This window comes from Sapajus apella, unplaced genomic scaffold (genome assembly GCF_009761245.1).
Source record: "Sapajus apella isolate SASKATOON/1434 unplaced genomic scaffold, GSC_monkey_1.0 scaffold25, whole genome shotgun sequence".
Lineage (NCBI taxonomy): Eukaryota > Metazoa > Chordata > Mammalia > Primates > Cebidae > Sapajus > Sapajus apella.
In genome coordinates this window covers 7,035,958-7,057,336 of record NW_022436965.1, presented here as the reverse complement: position 1 = coordinate 7,057,336, position 21,379 = coordinate 7,035,958, and the positions used below count along the sequence as shown (strand labels likewise).

Here is a 21,379-nt window from a genome sequence, read left to right as displayed (position 1 = left end):
ACACTGAGGGGTTTGGTTTTCAACCTAAAAAACTGTGGGGAACACAAACATTCAGTCCATAGTAGGACCCAGTTTCTCAGAGAAACTGTACCTATTTAAATGGTACCCTTAACTCCATCCTATTTAAATAGAACTTAGAACTCTGTTAGGCTCCTTGTAGCTCTGTCTTCTATATAATTGAGCTCTGTTCCACTTACCCCAAGCTATTAATTGGGGTCTAATTATAAACAGTCTGTTTGGAACCTGGCTATTTTTACCCAATCCCTGAACTCCTGTTGCTTCCTTGGATATTAAAGCTTGCCAGAATCACATCAGGATTTTCCTGTGTCCTCGTTTTGTGTTCCTTCTGAGTTTGCTTAGGCATATGCAGCCATAAGAGATACAAGAGACGCTCAGGAAAAAGCCAGGTTTATTATATTTGCAGGTCCTAGAGACAGGAGGTGTTCTGCATGGGAAGACATGATGGTGGCCATGTGGCAGAAGACAGGAGTGAGTAAGTTTAGACCACTTCCGTATTGGAGTTTTTGAGGAAAAGACGCACCAGGGCAGGAGGAATGTTTGGGATTGGTTAGCTTGAACACTTTTGGTGGGTTTTGGGCTATAGGAGTAGTTTCTAGTTGCCTGGTACCTGGCTCTGGGATGATTAAGGCAGAGAAATACTGTCTCTCGAAGTATCCAGGCCAAACAGAAGACATAAGGCTCTGGACTGGTTACTTTGCATGCTCTCATAGGCATGCTCTCTGACTTTTATTATCTTTAAGAATTAGCTAGCCCAGGGAGGACAGTCTCTCCCAGTTGTAAGGTTTTTAAAGACATCAAAACATCATAATATGGCCGGGCATGGTGGCTCATGCCTATAATCCCAGCACTTTGGGAGGCGAAGGCAGGCAGATCACGAGGTCAGGTGTTTGAGACCAGCCTGACCAACATGGTGAAACCCCGTCTCTACTAAAAAAAAAAAAGTACAAAAATTAGCTGGGTGCGATGCCTATAATCCCAGCTACTCAGGAGGCTGAGGCAGGAGAATCACTTGAACCCAGGAGGCGGAGGTTGCAGTGAGCCGAGATCACGCCATTGCACCCCAGCCTGGGTAACAGGGAGAGACTCCGTCTTAAAAAATAAAAATCACAATATACAGAAAAGTAAAAAAAAATTACAATACAGTCCTTAGGACACATCTTACCAAACAGCCTGCCATCACCACGGGACACAGACCTCTAGTCAGGCAAGTCTGTCCAGCTCCAATTTGTTCACTGTCTTATTCTTTTCCTGCCCTTGTTGCCAGAATCTCGTTTCCTCGTGATTAAGACCACTTGGATATGATATGATGCATTTAATAAGTTTCTTATTGTAAGCTAAAGGTGGATACTGAGGATATTAAAGCTTTCATTATGGTTAAATTTCATTGTTGGTATTAGAAGGTGCTCAAGTATTGCCTCTTCCAGGAAGACATCCTTCCTGATTTTTCTGGTCAGGGTTAATGACACTCCTGTGTGGTCCTATAACACCTCTGCATATCCATCTCATAAGACTCATCACGTGAATGGTACAGGCATACCTCGTAGATATCTGGTTTGTTTCCAGACCACCTCAATAAAGCAAATATTGCCATAAAGTCGTATAAAATTTTTTGGTTTCCCAGTGTATATGAAAGTTATGCCTACATTATACTGTAGACTTTTAAGTGTGTAAGAGCCTTATATCTAAAAGAAAGTACATTATCTTAATTTAAAAATACTGTATTTCTGATGACCAGTGATGATGAGCATTTTTTCATATGTTTGTTGGCCTCATGTATGTCTTCTTTTGTAAAGTGTCTGTTCATATCCTTTGCCCACTTTTGAGTGGGCTTGTTAGTTTTTTTCTTGTAAATCTGTTTTAGTTCTTTGTAAATTCTGGATATCAGCCCTTTGTCAGATGGGTAAACTGCAAAAATTTTTTCCCATTCTGTTGGTTGCCGATTCACTCTAATGACTGTTTCTTTTGCTGTGCAGAAGCTGTGGAGTTTGATTAGGTCCCATTTGTCTATTTTGGCTTTTGTTGTCAATGCTTTTGGTGTTTTGGTCATGAAGTCCTTGCCTACACCTATGTCCTGAATGGTTTTGCCTAGGTTTTCTTCTAGGGTTTTTATGGTGTTAGGCCTTACGTTTAAATCTTTAATCCATCTGGAGTTAATTTTAGTGTAAGGTGTCAGGAAGGGGTCCAGTTTCTGCTTTCTGCACATGGCTAGCCAGTTTTTCCAACACCATTTATTAAACAGGGAATCCTTTCCCCATTGCTTGTTTTTGTCTGGTTTGTCAAAGATCAGATGGTTGTAGATATGTTGTGTTGCCTCTGAGACCTCTGTTCTGTTCCATTGGTCTATATCTCTGTTTTGGTACCAGAACCATGCTGTTTTGATTACTGTAGCCTTGTAGTATAGTTTGAAGTCCGGTAGTGTGATGCCTCCTGCTTTGTTCTTTTTGCTTAGAATTGACTTGGCTATGCGGGCTCTCTTTTGGTTCCATATGAAGTTTAAGGTGTTTTTTTCCAGTTCTGTGAAGAAGGTCATTGGTAGCTTGATGGGGATAGCATTGAATCTGTAAATTACTTTGGGCAGTATGGCCATTTTCACAATATTGATTCTTCCTAACCATGAACATGGAATGTTTCTCCATCTGTTTGTGTCCTCTCTTATTTCATTGAGCAGTGGCTTGTAGTTCTCCTTGAAGAGGTCCTTTACGTTCCTTGTTAGTTGTATTCCTAGGTATTTTATTCTCTTTGTAGCAATTGTGAGAGAAATGCAAATCAAAACTACATTGAGATACCATCTCACGCCAGTTAGAATGGCAGTCATTAAAAAATCTAGAGACAACAGATGCTGGAGAGGATGTGCAGAAATAGGAACACTTTTGCACTGTTGGTGGGAGTGTAAATTAGTTCAACCATTGTGGAAGACAGTGTGGCGATTCCTCAAGGACCTAGAAATAGAAATTCCATTTGACCCAGCAATACCATTACTGGATATACATCCAAAGGATTATAAATTGTTCTACTATAAGGACACATGCACACGAATGTTCATTGTAGCACTTTTTACAATAGCAAAGACCTGGAACCAACCCAAATGCCCATCGGTGATAGACTGGACAGGGAAAATGTGGCACATATACACCATGGAATATTATGCATCCATCAAAACCGATGAGTTTGTGTCCTTTGTAGGGACATGGATGAACCTGGAAACCATCATTCTCAGCAAACTGACAGAAAAGCAGAAGATCAAACACCGCATGTTCTCACTCATAGGCGGTTGTTGAACAGTGAGAACATGTGGACACAGGGAGAGGAGCACTACACACTGGGGTCTGTTGTGGGGATATAGGGGAGGGACGGTGGGGGGTGGGGAGTTGGGGAGAGATAGCAAGGGGAGAGATGCCAGATGTAGGTGACGGGGAGGAAGGCAGCAAATCACACTGCCACGTATGTGCCTATGCAACAATCTTGCATGTTCTTCACATGTACCCCAAAACCTAAAATGCAATATAATAAATAATTTTTTAAAATACTGTATTTCTAAGAAATGCTACTGATCATTTGAGCCTTCAACAAGTCATCATCTTTTTGCTGGTGGAGGGTCTTGCCTCAATGTTGATAGCTGCAACTGATAAAACTGGTTGGTTGCTGAAGGTTGTGGTGGCTGTGTCTCCTAAAAGAAGACATTAATGAAGTTTGCCACATCCATTGACTCTTCTTTTCTTGAAAAATTTCTCTGTAGCATGCAATGTTGTTTGATAGCATTTTACTCACAGTAGAACTTCTTTCAAAACCAAAGTCAAGTTGGGCATGGTGGCTTCCACAATTCCTGCTTGAGACTAGCCTGGGCAATATAGCAAGACCCAGTCTCTGCCAATCAAAAAAAAAAAAAAAAAAAAAAAAAAAAAAAAAAAACGCTGGATGTGGTGGCATGTGCTTCTGTAGTCCCAGCTACTCAAAAGGCTGAGGTGATAGGATTGCATGAACCTCAGGAATCCTTACTCAGGAGGCCGTAGCGAGGTATGAGTGCACCACTGCACACCAGCCTGAGCAACAGAGCAAGATCCTATCTCTAAAACACAAACAAAGAAAAAACTAAAGTTAGTCCTCCCAAACCATGCTGCTACTTTATCAACTAAGTTTATTTAATATTCTAAATCCTTTGTTGTCATTTCACAACATTCACAGCCACTTGCTCAGGAGTAGATTCCATCTCAAGAAACCATGTTCTTTGTTTATCCTTAAGAAGCAGCTCCTTGTCCATTCAAGCTTCATTGTGAAATTGCAGCAATTTAGCCTATGTTTGGGCTCCACTTCTAATTCTAGTTCTCTTGCTATGTACATCACATTAGCAGTTGCTTCCTCCATTGAAGTCTTGCACCCCTCAAAGTCATTCATGAGGGTTGAAATCAATCTCTTTTAAACTTCTGTTAATGTTTGGCCTTCTCTCATGAATTATGAATGTTCTTAATGACATCTAGAATGGTGAATCCTTTCCAGATGGTTTTCAATTTACTTTCCTAGATCCATCAGAGGAATCATTATCTGTGGCAGCTACAGCCTTATGAAATCTATTTCTTAACTAATAAAATTTGAAAGACAAAATTACTCTGACCTATGGGCTATGAAATTGATAATGTGTTAGCAGGCATGAAAACAACAATCTCCTTGCACATCTCTGGTTCTCGAGTAACCAGCCACATTGTCAATGAGCAGTGATATTTTGAAAGGAATTTCTTTTTTTCTAAGTTGTGGTCTCAATGGTGGGCTTAAAATATTCAGTAAGCTGTACATGCTGTAAATAGATGTGCTGTTGTCTAGGCTCTATTGTTCCATTTATAAAGCGTAGCCAGAGTAGGTTTAGCATAACTCTTAAGGGTTCTAGGATTTTCAGAATGGTGAGTATTGGCTTTAACTTAAAGTAACCAGCTGCATTAGCCCCTAGCAAGAGAATCAACCTCTTTTTTGAAGCTCTGAAGTCAGGCATTGACTTTTCCTCTCTAGCTATGATAGTCCAAAATGGCATTTTCTTTCAATATAAGGTATTTTGTCTACATTGAAAATCTGTTGCTTAGTTTAGACTCCTTCATTAATGATCTTAGCTAGGTCTTCTAGATCTTCTGGATAACTTGCTCTTGCTGCAATTTTTTTTTTTTTGAGACGGAGTTTCAACCTTGTTGCCCAGGCTGGAGTGCAATGGTGCAATCTTGGCCCACTGCAACCTCCACCTCCTGGGTTCAAGTGTTTCTCCTGCCTCAGCCTCCCTAGTAGATGGGATTACAGGCATGTGCCACCATGCCTGGCTAATTTTGTATTTTTAGTAGAGACGGGGTTTCTTCATGTTGGTGAGGCTGATCTCAAACTCCCAACCTCAGGTGATCCTCCCACCTCAGCCTCCCAAAGTGCTGGCATTACAGGCGTGAGCCACCACACCCAGCGTTGCGGCTTATATATCAGCATTTGCTGTTTCACCTTGCACTTTTAAGTTATGGAGATGTCTTTTTTCCATAAACCTGTGAACCAACCACTGCAAGCTTCAAACTTTTCTTCTGTAGCTTCCTCACCTCTCTCAGCCTTTATAGAATTGAAAACAGTTGGGGCTTTGCTCTGCATTAGACCTTACTTAAGGGAATTTTGTGGCTAGTTTGATCTTCTGTCCAGACAACTAAAGCTTTCTCTGTATCAGCATTAAGGCTGTTTTGCTTTCTTATTCATCTACCCACTGGCAGAGCACTTTAAATTTCCTTCAAGAACTTTTCCTTTGCATAAACAACTTGGCTAATGATTTGGCACAACAGGCTTAGCTTTTGGCTTATCTTGGCTTTTCACATGCCCTCCTCACTAAGTGTAATCATTTCTAGCTTTTGATTTAAAGTGAGAGATGTGTAACTCTTTCTTTCACTTGAACACTTAGAGGCCATTGTAGGGTTATTAATTGGCCTAATTTTAATATTGTCATGTCTCAGGGATTAGGGAGGCATGAGGAGAGGCAGAGAGACAAGGGAATGGCCAGTCAAAATGAAGCAGTGAGAACTCTCACAGCTTTGATCAGTTTTTTTTCAGCCTACATCATGCTTTGAATATATAATAGTAATTTAAAAGTTTGAAATATTGTGAGAAAATTACAAAAATATGACACAGAGACACAAAGTGATCACACACTGCTGAAAAAAATGGCAAGACTTGCTTGACGCAGGGTTGCCACAAACCTTCAATTTATAAGAAACACAGTATCTGCTAAGTGCTATACGGTGAAGCACAAGAAAACAGCTGCATACCTACACTTGTATATTTACCTATTGTTGTCTCTCAGACTAGAGTGTAAGCTTCTCAAGGGCAGGGCCTCTGTCATAATTCATCTTTATGTGCCCAATATTATTCACAGCATCTGGAACATAGTGAGAAACTAATAGGTACTTATTAAATAGGGAAACTGTGTACAGGGACTAAGAGGTTGGTCACCAGAGACAGACTGGCCATGATGTACAAATTCCTTAATCTGTATTTGTTTCCTTATCTGTAAAGTGGGTATATTAATAGGGTTGTTATAAGAGTTAATTGAGTTATAATATGTAAATTTCTCAGAATATAGCCTGGTACATAATAAGCAATAGATGGAGACTTTTATTATTATTGAATGAATCAGTGGGGGGAAGAATACAGAATGTTATACCACATGGGCCTACCAATTGTACAATAGTTGCTTTTGACCCCTGCTGCTTGAATCCAAGATTTCCCTCACATTCTGGAAGGCCCCAGATCCTTCATTTTTAAGTGCCTGCAGAATTTGTACTGGGTGACACAGTAGTTTGACTCCAATGAGACTACCCTGCTAATATTTGTGCAGGGTGACCATACAGAAAGGAAGACAGTTGGCCCCAACTATATGGCATTGTGTTGAGATATACAAATTATTTGCAGGGGAGACCAGATGTGGGTTTGTAATTACCACAAACCAGGACTTCAGTCCAGGGTCCTCCTGCTCACCCCACAGAAAGCCAATCACTGAGATAATGAGCATTGCCAGGGAAGAAGGGTTTATGTGAGTGCTTCAGCCAAGGAGATGGGAAACCAGTCTCAAATTCATCTCTTCAACTGACTAAAATTAGAGACTCATATGGGAGGGAAGAAATGTAACCATGTGTGGGAAAACAGAAATCAGGGAGGAGTAAGGAAGAGGAATTGGTCAACAGGAAGTAGATGGTCAGTTGGGCAGTTATAGGTGAGGTGTCTGGCATCCCATTGTCTAGATGTGATGATTTGGTAAGTTTTAGTTCCTTGATACTATCTGGGAGGCCTGCTGTTCTCCTGAGAAAGGAACTCAGATAATACCAACATAAATGTTTCAAGTTTTAATACTGAGAGGGTCAATTTCTATATTTATTCAAAAGAAACCATAAACATCAATTCTATGGGATAATTAGGCTGGTTCCATTCCCACTTTTTCCATTTATCAGTTCCTCAATAATGGAGAGTATGGTTGTTGATCATTCTGGCTGCTTTATGCTAAAAAGAGGCATTGTGGGCAGCTCCATGCCATGGGTGACCACATGACCATCTAGGAATCAAATGTTAATCTAATACCATAGTTTTCTTCTGCAACACAATCTTTCTTTCTCCAATCCACTACTTCTACCAAATAGAAGACAGTTTGACATCCTCCTTTCCTAATTGAATACCCTTTATTTCTTTTTCTTGCCTGATTGCTCTGGCTAGAACTTCCAATACTATATTGAATAAGAGTGATGACAGAGGGCATCCTTGTCTAGTGCCAGATTTCAAAGGGAATACTTCCAGTTTTTGCCCATTCAGTATGATATTGGCTGTGGGTTTGTCATAAATAGCTTTTATTATTTTGAGATACGTTCCGTGGATACCTAGTTTATTGAGAGTTTTTAGCATAAAGCACTGTTGAATTTTGTTGAAGGCCTTCTCTGCATCTATTGAGATAATCATGTGGTTTTTGTCTTTGGTTCTGTTTATGTGGTGGATTACGTTTATAGACTTGGGTGTGTTGAACCAGCCTTGCATCCCTGGGATGAAGCCTACTTGATCATGATGGATAAGCTTTTTGATGTGCTGTTGTAATCAGTTTGCCAGTATTTTATTGAAGATTTTTTTGCATCTATGTTTATCAGTTGGCCTCAAGTTTTCTTTTTTTGTTGAGTCTCTGCCAGGTTTTGGTATCAGGATGATGCTGGTCTCATAAAATGATTTGGGAAGGATTCCTTGTTTTTGTATTGTTTGGAAGAGTTTCAGAAGGAGTGGTACCAGCTCCTCTTTGTATGTCTGGTAGAATTCGGCTGTGAACCCCTCTGGACCTGGGCTTTTTTTGGTTGGTGGGCTATTAATTGCTGCTTCAGCTTCTGCCCTTGTTATTGGTCTATTCAGGGTTTCGACTTCTTCCAGGTTTAGGCTTGGGAGGGTGCAAGTGTCCAGGAATTTATCCATTTCTTCCAGGTTTGCTGGTTTATGTGCATAGAGTTGTTTGTAGTAATCTCTGATGGTAGTTTGTATTTCTGTGGAATCAGTGGTGATATCCCCTTTATCGCCACATTAATTTTAATCAGTTTGACCATAAAGAAAGATTTCCATAAACCTTTTATAACCTTTTACAATTTTCTATTGAAGAAGAGACTAATGTTCCAAGAAAACCTTGTTATTGTGATATAGGGGCCAACATGCTGGCCTTCCATCGTTGTGCTTTTGATATTAATGTTTAATTTGTAGGAAAACTCTGAACCATTTTTATTCCTCAAAATCGACCCTTACAATCTCACATGACCTCCTCTTCCACAATACTCCCTGGGTCTAGAGGGATTGAATGGTTTTAATTTCTGGGCATGTGCCTCACCAAAGCAGTTTGATTGTCACTTTATCCCAGGTCTGAAGATAAGGCTTTGACTGGTATCAGTGTTCAAGATTTAGCAGGAATTGGTTTCTTGTTGAGACCCAAGAGTCAAAGTTCTGTAACTTAACAGCACGAGGCTTAGTTAAAAGGATATTCATACTATCATTCTCTCTATGACGTCACAAATGAAAAGACTAGGATGTGGTACCTAGTAGTTACTGACTGTAGGACTTCAAACCATCGCATTAAAGGGTTCATGCTATTCCTTGCATATATCTAACTGCTAGAATTCTAGTGATAGAACTGTGACTAAAAGCATCAAAAATATGTTGTGCAGGCTGGAGTGCAGTGGTGTGATCATAGCTCACTGCAGCCTCAACCTCCTGGCCTCAAGAAATCCTCCCACCTCAGCATCCTGAGTAGCTGGGAGTAAAGACATGTGCCACCATTCCTGGCTAATTAGAATTTTTTTTTTTTTTTTGGTAGAGACGAGGTCTTACTATGGTGCCAAGGCTGGTCTCAAACCCCTGAGTTCAACTGATCCTTCTGCCTTGGCCTCCCAAAGTGCTAGGATTATAGGCATGAGCCACTGTGTCTAGCCAGTAACTTTTGAATTAAATAAAATTATTCTTTTTTTCAACAATAACACATCCTCTTTGGCACATTTTATATATGGAATTACATATTAACTACAATTCTTATTCTTAGTAACCTCAAATTTTAGTGAAAACCTAGGAAGCAAGAAATCCTGAACTATCATATATTAGCATTTTTTTCATGATACTGTCATTTTTTTATTATGAAAAGAATTCTGATTTGTAGTTTTTTTTTTTTAATTATACTTTAAGTTCTGGGGTACATGTGCAGAATGTGCAGGTTTGTTACATAGGTATACACGTGCCATGGTAGCATTTTACAGATGAAAATCATTCCATAATTTTTAGAAACATGTTTCCCTGTATAATAACCTTTTCTTAATTGGAAATTACCTAAACTTAATAAACATCAAAAATAATTTTAAGATTTTAAACTACATTTATTCCATTTCTATTTCATTCATTTTTTTCTTATTTTAACAGTTTTAACTAGATTACTTATGAGAACTGAGATATTAGACAAAGCTAGTCATCATTTCCTTGTTAACAACTTTGTAACCCATGAATACCAGTAAGGTCCTTAAAGTTAACTATTTGGGTATTTTCACCAATACTCAGAAGATTCAGCTATATTCATTAAACCAACAACATTAAATTAGTCTTATTTGGCAAAAAACACTGCACAAAGATTGTTTTGTTTTGGCTTACTTTATAGCTTTATAGCCTTCTGTGCCAGACCCTGACACCTCAAAGTATCTGCAGAGACAAATACAAAACCCAGACAAAAATGTATGCTGACAATTCCAAAGTCATATATACTTTTATCTTACCAATAATTTTAAAGCTAGGTTTCTTATTGAAGATTTACTTAAGCCCCATGAACTGGAAAAATGTTTGGACATATTTACTTATGAGTGCTCTTTTATTTATAAACCAATTTGGTAGACACAACATATAACATAATAAATGTTACACATACACATAAACACAGTAAACATAATACACAAACATAAACAAAGCTCCAACAGCTTTTACTTTGGAACTCTGTAGCCATGAGACAGTAATACGGACTCACCAGTTGACAAACACATTCACGTGGCTACACTTTGTGCCCTGATAAGCCATAGGTAATCTAATGAAGGCTGTGACCCCAAATTTTGGGTAAAGCAGTTTCCATAGCAGTTTGATTTTTAAAGGCCATACCTCCTCACACTCCAAAGAACACTGAGGTCAAACAGTACCATAGAATATCATGTATTAATCAGGCCCGACTCAGCTTAGAACAGCAGCATAAAAGCCTGGATACATGAAATTCCATCCCACTTTTTCATTCAACATCAAAACGAGGCACGTTGAAAGGCCACACTTCTCTAGATTGCAAAGAATATTGGGGAAAAATAGTATTACAAAAGATCAGTTTATAAAATTCTGATTTCCCATGACTTTATCAGCACACACACCTAAACAATCATCAAAACACAGTCCAACTGCTGCAGCAGCAAGCTCCAAGCATGTCCAAACTGAAAGAGTCGAGGTGCTTTTCTCTCTCAATTGGTTGGGCTTGTTTAACCTGCAAAAAGAAATTACTTCAGAATTCCCCTAATTAAGAGGAGCAGATCCTGCTGTCTGTAACCCGTGAAAGACATCATCTGTCCAGATGCGGATGACAAATTTCAAAGGCTGTTCTTCATAGGTGATCAGGAAAGCAGTTAGAGCCAGCAGTGATGGTAACAGAGACAGAAACTGAAACCTATCTCTGGCCAAAAAAAGGGGTTAGGCAGCTGCACAGGAGGGCTTCTGAAACTCTTGACCCATGCATTCCCAATAAGGGAACCAAAATCTGTTACAAAAACAACAGGGATTCAGTCTAGGTTGTGCTGCTTACCACACAGAAAGCCAATTACTGAAAATGAACATTGCCAGGGAAGAAGGTTTTATTTGTGTGCTTCACCTGAGGGGATAGGAAACCAGTCTCAAATTCATTTCCTCAACTAATAATAGGAGTGGCAAGGAAGAAATGTAACCATGTGTGAGAAAACAGGAATTAGGGAGGGGAAAGGAGTACTTGGGCAACAGGAAGTTGGAAGTCAGGCAATCATGATGGTACGGGGTGTGGCATCTCATTGTCCAGATGTGTTGATCTGGTTAAGTTTCAGTTCCTTGATACTTTCTGGGAGGTCTTATGGTTGGTTTCCTGAGAAAGGAGCCCAGATGAGACAAATGTAGCTTTTTTCAAATTTTAAGCCTGGAAGGGTCAATTTCTATGTTTATTCAAAAGAAACCATAACGATCAGTTCTATGAGACAGTTGGGCTAGTTTCAGTGTTAGAACCATTCACCTCTACTCCCTTTTTCCCCTGTGGATGAGGTGGTACCATATTCCAGTAAGCACTGTGCTCCTCAGAGGAAGTGCTCCTCCTAACCCAAGTAGGAGGCTGGGTTATAAACCTTACCTTATCCTGGCTGCTGATTTAGGTTGCTCAGGTGACAGTTATTTGAATGGGAAAAGGCAAAACTTCTTCAAGAGGATAAAAAGAGGTAGGACTGATTTCTAGGGAGCTTTTTCCTGCAAAAATCTACTGGACATTTGCAGCCAATTCGGCCTGCTCTGTTTGGCTCCCAGGCCTAAACTGAGTCCTGCTTTCACTATATCAGACATGAACATTTCTTTACATTTCAGTATACAGAGTTAAGGAAACTAGTGAAATTTAGTAAACAAAGAAAAAAAAAAAAAGAAAAAACGACCACTTTCTTTGGGGTCTGGAAATCATTCATTCTTGGGGCCTTAGGTCTCTAAGAAAAAGTTTGCAAAGCAGTTTTGTTTTAGCCTATTGTTTCCCAAAATATGTTCACTGTGAAACTTGGAGTCTCCTTTTTATTCCCTTGAAAACTTCGTATGTCAAGAGAAGCTTGACATCAGGCAGTAAACAGGTAGGGCATGGGGGAAGAACTTACATGCTGAAATGTTTCCCATGACAGGGAATAGAAGCATTTTCTATTCTTTAAACCGATCCTTCCTTTTGATACGGGAGAGCTAGGAAGGGAAGAGCGTGGCCCCTTTAAATGATATGGAAGCGGGGAAGGGAAGTGCTGGGTAGAGAAGGATGTGGTCCCTGGCAAGGGCTCCAACCCCATGGACCTAGGTAAGGACAGGCACTTATGCTTTCACGCGCAAATGCTGCATTTCCCAAACCACCCTGGCTCGCCATGCCGCCATCCTGGGCCTATGAAAACCCGAGACCCTAGCAAGGCAGAGACAGAAGTGGCTGGACGTGGAGTGGGGCTCGGAAGAGGACACAAGCAGCTGGTTGGACAGATACGTTGAGGGAGCACAGCGCCGGAGGAAGAAACTGGCGGAAGAAGAAACCGGCAGAAGAGCACAATGACTGAGACAGACACACCCGAAAACCATTGACCAGCAGATCGAGGCATAGTTTGGCCAGAGCAGTTGGAGGAGAGCCCCGGCTGCCCAGTGGCCCAAGGAGTTAACCATCTCCCTTCTGGCTCCCACATGGGTAGATGCTACTTCCATTCCATAAGGCTTTGCACTCATTCTCCATGCCTACGCTTCTTCCAGAGTACACCAAGGCAAGAACCTGGGGTACAGAAAGCCCTCTGTTCTTGTGACAAGGTAGACGGTCTAATTGAGCTGGTTAACACAAGCCGCCTATAGACGGCAAACTAAGAGAGCGCCCTTGTAACATACGCCCACCGGGGCTCGGGAGCTGTACACATTTAGCCCTAGGCTCTGCTGTGGGGTCAGAGCCCACGTCTGTACGCTCCCCTAGAGTCTGAGCATCGGGGCACTGAAGAAGCAAGCCACATTGCCATCGCACGCCCTGTGAGGGGGCCGAGGGAACCTTTCCCGTTTCACTGTAAGCGGGCAGAAGTGATAAAGAAATGACATTACTTAAATTTTTCCTTAGCTGACAAATGTAGGGTATCTGGGAAAGTTACTTACCTCTTTCTACAGCAGTAAGAATTGAAAAACCTTCACTGGAAACTACTCGCATGTTCTGGCATCTGAGGAATTTACCTGTTTCACTTAATGGGAAATCCTGGTCTACAGGAAAATTTGTTGATGAAGAAAATTTCAGAAAGGGGAAGATTTTGAGGGTGGTTTGCTAATGTGTAGGAAACAGTGAATATTCTTTTAAAAAATTGCACGCTGATATTGATGGCCCCAATGCCTTTGTACATTATATGGTTCTCTCACAGCACCTCTTACTCTGGAAATTTTCCCTAATCTTTCCATAGACCACATAGTGTGCCCTTAACATTTATTTTTTCCTCCCTCCCTCCCTTTTTTCTTCTTTCTCTCCTTCTTTCTTTTTTCCTTTCTTTCATTCTGCATTTTCCTTATGTATATTTATCACATATAAATATATTATATTTATCGCAGTTATTTGTTTTATATTCTTTTCTAGTAGACTGAGATTCTAACAGAAGGAACTGCACCTATCCTATTCAATTTATACCACTGCAATGTTGAGATGTTTCTTGAATGAATTAACTGATGAACAAACAAAGGAATGGAAAGATCCCATCTTTGCCTGTTTGTGCTTCACCCTGAGATGAGCAAGTGTGTGACAGGATTTCTGGGAATGAGTGGTGTTTTCTCTGATGTCATAGAAGAGCAAACCCAAGGCTCAGAACCGCATGTTTTATCCTGTGACTTGTACTTGTCAATAATAGGAACCATTATGATTTTACTGGATTGCCGAGAATCAACAACATTTGTGTGTAGTAAAAACAGTGACAACAAAAGCAAATAGTCTGATGAAAAGAGTCCTTAGGATGCAGGAGTCTTCCCACTCTTGTTTACCCTTGTGGTCAGGTCATGCTTCCAAACTAACTAATTGTTGCTTCAAAACATTCATCTTAAGTAGGATGGATGCGATGCAAGAACAAATCTGAATTGCTTCAAGCAAAAATGTTGATCAAGGAAGCAAAAAATGGCAAACAAAGAGACCTGAAACATTGTGGTAGAAGAATCATACTGTATCAAGGTGGGAGGGGAAGTTATTTTTAAGGAATAATTGAGGGTTGTAGAGACTTGGGAAAGCAAAAAAGTCAGGATTTCACATGGGAGTGCAGACATATTATAATTTACTGAGAGAAGTTCAAACTGCTGACAGTATTGTCACAACAAAAGTGAATGATTGCCAGATGAACAGAACTTACCGGAAGAAATGCAGCAAGCTCCTTGATACAAAGCACACATAGAAGGACAAGTAATCCCTTTTGGACAGGGAACATAGTGTCTTCCATTTTCTGAAGGGATGCAGGGACAACAAGGAAGAAGGTGCAGAGGCTTCACTGTACCAGATCTGAACTACAGAACCAGTCAGGTGCTGGCCACTAAGCAGCCATAAGAATGAGAACTGAGAAGACATATAAAGAAATGGGCCAAATTATTCAGCCCTAGGTTTCCTAATTTTTTGCTTGCTACAAAAGCAAAAACACAGGGCACTGCAGAAATTATAAGGGACAGATGATTTTTAAATATCTAGTCTCATTATAAAGTCTTGTCACATCACAACCACAATGACTACAGGACTGGGAGAAACTTTCAGGGGCCATTTAGTCTAACTGTAGCTTGTCATTTGCCATCTTTAACTGAAAGTGATCCAATACTCCCATTAGACAGTTCTTTTGGATAAACATAGAAATTGATCCTTCTGGTCTTAAAGCTTGAAACTTATATTTATTATTTTTGAGTTCCTTCCTCAGGAGAAGACACCACTGTCCTCTCAGAAGGTATCAAAGAACTGAAACTCACCACATTCAGACAATGAGACATCAGGCCCTTTATTCATTGTGTTTCTTACTTGCTCCTCCAGAGTTTCTGTTTTCCGATACGTTATTACATTTCTTCCCTGCTATATAAACCCCCAATTTTAGTCCCTCAGGTAGATGGATTTAAGATTGATTTCCCGTCTCCTCAGCTGCAGCTCCTGATTAAAGTCTTCTTCCTTGGCAATACTCATTGTCTCAGTGATTAACTTTCTGTGACATGAGCAGTAGGACATAGACTGAACCCCTGGTGTTTCCGTAACATAACCAGTGGAGATCTATTCGGTCTTCTAATGCTATTTCCTCTGTATGCCTTAATGGTTACATGTTTCTTGTGCAGTAAAGAAACTTCTATGGTGTATATCACCATTTAACTTCTTATTTTTCAGTGAAATTAACCAGAATGCTTGTGAATGCAGTGCACTGATTTACTAAATGTTCTGTACCCTTGCAAGATAACATACAACCCATAGAAAGCACTTAATTGATGTTTGTTAAATGAATGGATAAATGTGAAAACACATTCTTTGGCTGAAAAAGTTCACCTTACTTCCAAACATAGAATTTGAGGATTTAGGCAATAAAGACAAAAGCCCATGGATTCTGAATTTAAACAGAATTTAGTTTGAACATGGGTCAGACATTTACTGGCTATATTGCCTTGGGGAAGAGTTAATTATCTGAGTCTCAGTCTTTTCACCTATGAAATGTGTATACTAATATCCTTATGGGAAGATTGAATATCCAATGTATATGACCCATTTAGTACAATGATTGGCATATAGCCAGGACTTAATAATATTATTTCCATTTTTCTTCACCCTAGTTAACTCAGGATTGACAACAAACCACTTGAGATTTGGCTCTTTGAAAATAGTCTTGAATAGATTAGAAGTAATATGAAAAATTATATATGAAAAATGAATGTAAGTAAAAATGAATGATTGGAAGTAATATGAAAAAATATATATAATTCCAGGGAGTTACAGTACTACCTGGAATTATATATATTTGTGCTTTTCTATGTCTTTAGCAATTCTAAAAATTAAAAACATAAAAAAGCATTAGATAAAATGACAGATATCACTAAATAAAACCTCAAAAATGAATTGATTCCTACTTTTGTAAATATAGAATAGTGAATTGAATCATTCAGTTGAGTTACATTGAGTTACATTTGTTGAGTAACTACTATGAAGAGGACTGACATGGAGCTTACAGTTCAGTAGGGAATACAATTTTTTTTTAAGGTGGAGTCTCGCTCTGTTGCCCAGGCTGGAGTGCAATGGCATGATCTCAGCTCACTGAAACCTCCACCTCCCAGGTTCAAGCGATTCTCCTGCCTCAGCCTCCAGAGTAGCTGGGATTACACGCGCCCGCCACTATGCCCAGCTAATTTTTGTATTTTTGGTAGAGATGGGGTTTCACCATATTGGTCAGGCTGGTCTTGAAGTCCTGACTTCAAGCAATCCACCTGCTTTGGCCTCCCCAAATGCTGGGATTACAGGCATGAGCCACTGCGCCCGGCTCAGATTTTTTTTTTTTTTTTAAAGCATGTGATCAAAGTAATTGAAAGGAAATACAAGGTTGCAACAGAGTACATTATGAGGAACATTTTACCTGAATTTAGGAGATTAGAAAAAGCTAAGAGTAATTAATGATGTGTAGGAGTAAGTGATTTATAAACTGGCACACGGAGAATGAATGGGAGAGATGGAGGTATGGAGTGTCCCACAGAAAGGGAAAAGCACATACCAGAGGCTAGAGGGAAAGGAGAATGAAGAACAGTTCAGTATGGAGGGAGCATAGGGTTCAAGATAGAAGGAGTGGAGACAGACAAGGCTTCAGGAGGGCAGGGGTCTGATCATGAAAGGTCATGAGAATTTGTGCCTCCTGGGGAGAGTTCACCCACCAAAACATGACCCCCATCTGTCACCAATAGCAAGGCCTCCATTTTTTTGTACTAATGTTGTGGTACTTAGGAACCAATAATTCAGTACTTGAAGTCTGATGAATGCTGTGGTTTCCGGGAGCCCGGAATCATGGTGCTGCTATTTCTAATGGACAGAAGCTTACTCTATTTCAAGTGAATAAAATGAGCATAGAGGTTTTGTCCCCTGTACATTTTCAACTGAAGGACTTTTATAGATGGATCGAAGCTGTCCTGAGGCAAAGTGTACCCATTCTGCCTACCATCAGCAGAAGATATTAGCAGTGGTTTGTTTAATGTCTTTTTGGACTTTCAGAGAAACAGATTTGAAGATAGCCTTTGGGAACCTAACTTGTAAGTACTTGAGCTTTGTAATACAAAGTTAACTTTATCTTATTTTTCTTAGACTGCTGACGTTTTCTTGCATCAGATGGATCATGTTTGTGTCCCTGATCTTGAGGTTAGCCAGAGTTTTTGAAACTAATAAATAATTTTACAATCCGGAAGATTTTTCTTTTAACAAAAACCATGGCATGTGTTCATTATCTTATGGAGCTAGGTCAACTTGAGTTTGGTTTGGAGAATCTAGAACTCAGATATTCTAGGGCAGGGATTAAGGAGGATTACATTCTAACGACAGTCATTTGCCATGTCTGATCATATTCAAACACAGGACCATTATGCAAGGTTTTATAATGGAAAATAAGTGGTCCAGACAATTCAGTATACACAAACCATCTGGTGACTTTGCCTGTGACTCCTCAGGGAGGGAGCTCATAGGAAAACTGATGATCTGAGATTGTGATTTGCCCAAAGTTGTAGAATAACATCATTATACTCTAATTCCCAGCTGTTGCTCTATGAACTTGATTTTTACAATTGTGTAAGTTTCTCAGACTCTTAGCTTTGCAAACTAATTACACGATAAAGTTCCTGGCCATTCTCTTTTAATTTTGGAGAATACTTTATATTGTCATTTGAGTTTTGAGTACTTTTTATTGTCATTGGAATTCTTCTTGGTGATAGTCTTTCTTTCCTCCACTCCCTACTCTGATCTTCCTTTCTCCCTCACTCCATCAATATTGAGAAAATTAATATTTCATTTGAAAGTGAGATGTTTGAAGAGATAGATTATCTTTACTGTTCGTTTCATGTGTCCAAGAAAATCTTTAAGCTGCAGCTCTGGGTAGCATTTTTTTTCCTCCAGCTCTCTATTTTTTTCTTATTTAATATGATCAGTAGTTCAAAGCAGGATCTATTTATTTTTGGCTCACTTTGCACCCTACTGGTTGTGACTTTTAGATGTATATGTGGATTTTGTTCTCACAGGAAGATCTAAGGAGACCCTGTTATAAGCATGGGTTAACCGCCATAAGGCACAGCTGGTGCAAATCAGCATGATGCAGCATAGCTTAGGGTTATTGGCAGCGCTTGTGTTTAGAATTATACAGTAAAGAAGAAAAGGGGCTCTGTACTATAGGATAGGAAAGAAGGAAAAAGCTAGTGGGGGAGAAAGGAGGATATCAAAGATAAACAGGAGAGGGAAGACATAAAAGAGTAGGGGTTTTCCTAGTGACCTCATAAACAAGTAGTAAGGGGAGAACTATATACATGTAAAGTTTTACTAAATAGAATGATGTTTATATGTAATCCTTTATGATTTCAGGGATTTGGGGCATCTTATTTTATATGATATATTTCTGTCCTTTAAGGGGGTAAACAGAGAAACTGTGGGGTAACTTGATAGCCCATGGAGAACTGGGAGGGTTCTTCAAAGAAGTTGAGGAGAATGGAAAATCTAGGATGGAAAAAGGGTCTGGATTCTGTATTCCAAATTCTCTATCCTCAGCCTGATTTGATGTATGCCATCCATGGTTCAGCCACATGTCTCAGGTTTTGGATCAAAATATACATGGTCAGCATAAGTCTCTCTGAGCAGAGTGACATGTTTTTTCAGATCATTACAAAGGAGGGCTCAACCTTTCGGGAATTATCGGCATCTTTCCTGATGCCTGGATTCAGTGCTCCTTTGAAGACAAATGAGCAGTGATAGGTGGGGCAGTTTCTATAAGAGACGGTCCTGTTCCAGCCCCCTGGCAGAGTTGTACACCTGGCACTGGTGGATCTGGTGCCCCCCCCTTAGACTCTCCTATCAGTCTTTCAGGGACACCTATTAGGTGGCTGGGAAGAAGAAAGGAGGTAAAACTTCCTCCTCCCCTGGAGGACAGACTGCTATCAGTAAGGGAGCCATGTAGCTGTTCATTTTGGGGGTGTCAAGCATTAGAAGTGGTGATTCTTATTTGGAGCATTGCAAAATTTTCTCTTTTTTTTTTTCATTTCTTTTCTTTTTTTTTGGACATAATGTTGCACAGGCTAGATCCAGGCTGGATCTCGGCTCCCTACAACCTCTGTCTCCCAGGTTCAAGCAATTCTCCTGCCTCATCCTCTTGAGCAGCTGGGATTACAGGCATGTGCCACCACCCCCGGCTAATTTTTGTATATTTAGTAAAGACAGGGTTTCACCATGGTGGCCAGGCTGGTCTTGAACTCCTGACCTCAAGTGATCCACCCACCTCAGCCTCCCAAAGTGCTGAGATTACAGGCATGAGCCACCGCACCTGGCCAAAATTTTCTTTTATTATCTTAAGATCAAGACATGCTCGGATTTCAAGATGAGTATTAAGACGACCTTTGATGCTAATTCTAGGACAATGTATGAGGTAGCCCCCACAATTAATTCTGGGTCAAGGTGAGTGTGTGAGATAGCCCCAAAGTTTGATTCTAGGTCTGGGTTTGTGGATTGTGTTGGAAACTTTAAATAAACAAGGAGTTGGGTAGACATGTGAAGAAAGACAGTTTGTAAATTTGTATCTTTTTTTTTTTAAATGATAGGAAAGCATCAATGTTGAGTTCTGTAACCCAATTGAAAACAGAAGGTATTTTATGCATAGTGTGTGGGTGAAGAACATATTTGTGAAGGAGAAACTGGGTCAATTCAAATAATTATCAATTTATAGAAAAGAAAATCAGTATCTAATTAGCATGAAGAACGCTCAGATCAAATAGTGTCTAAAACGTTGATTCAGTTTAGTTTTATATAAAAGTTAGTGAGATTTAATAAATGGTATAGAATTTGATAAAACTCACCTTGATTCCAGTTTCTTCCCTGGGAGAATACCTGTGAATGAGTGGAACATTCTTAATGTGCTAAGTGACATAATTTTTTGCAAATAATTATTTTGGTGGAGAAATGGATTAATAATGTTTCTAATATGCTTTGTGTCATTTTTCAGGAGCATGATAAATTTGAACTGTTATATCTATTTGACTTTGGAGCAGTCCCCCTTGTCGTCAAGGGCATCCATTTTTGAAACAGCTGTTTGGATTGAGGGATACAGGATGTGGCCATAAAGTAGATCAAAGTTAATTGGCCCTCAGGGTAAACAAGCTCATGACCTTGGCCTCATTAGCCCTGTGCTATAACTAGCTGAAGTAACCTGCCCTGGGCGGGAGATTTGCTTCCCTGAAGAAACTTCAGCATTTAGAAATTGTCCAATAAGCCTTCTCATTTTGCCAACCTGCCCTCTTCTGCCCCCGCACTGAATGCTTGGATGGTGAGCGAGAAGAGAGGGACATTCAGTGCTTTATGGGATTACTATCAGGTAAAAAAAAAAAATGTTCAAGTCGTGCTTATTTTATAGGATTTGTATACAGGCTTGAGGGTAGTTTTTGGCCAAGAGAAAGCCTTTACATGTGTTACAAACAAAAGGTGTGTGACAGGTGACACTTCCAGTACAGTGGACTCTTTTGAGTCTCAGTCTTGCTTTACCTCTTCATACTGTCTGGGTAAATAATCAAATATGCCACAATAGTCCTCACCATGAAATGGATTAATGAAGCTACAGTTCAAGACTGTACACAAGAGTGAAAGACATTTCCCTTCCCAGGCCCAGAAAACAAAGGAGTTATGCTGTTCAGTGGAAACGGAGCCACCAGCAGCTCTTGAAGGCCTGTTCTCTGCTGCTGATTTATATTCCTCACACTTCAGGGCCTATTGCTAAGTGGGTTTGTCAACATTCCCTCCAAGCACCTCTTTTCTAGCCTTTCCATTGGCCAGTGAGATGGGGCAGAGATAAGAGTGATCCTTCTGACTTTCTGGATAGCTAAGACATTTTGGTTCTTCATACTCTCA

The 21,379-nt window shown here is 39.9% G+C and overlaps 1 protein-coding gene across 2 annotated transcripts in view; it reads left to right on the top strand.

Annotated features, from left to right (window-relative positions):
• Positions 1–21,379, top strand: part of RGL1 (ral guanine nucleotide dissociation stimulator like 1) — a 281,803-nt gene that overhangs the window by 114,362 nt on the left and 146,062 nt on the right. The window lies entirely within an intron of this gene.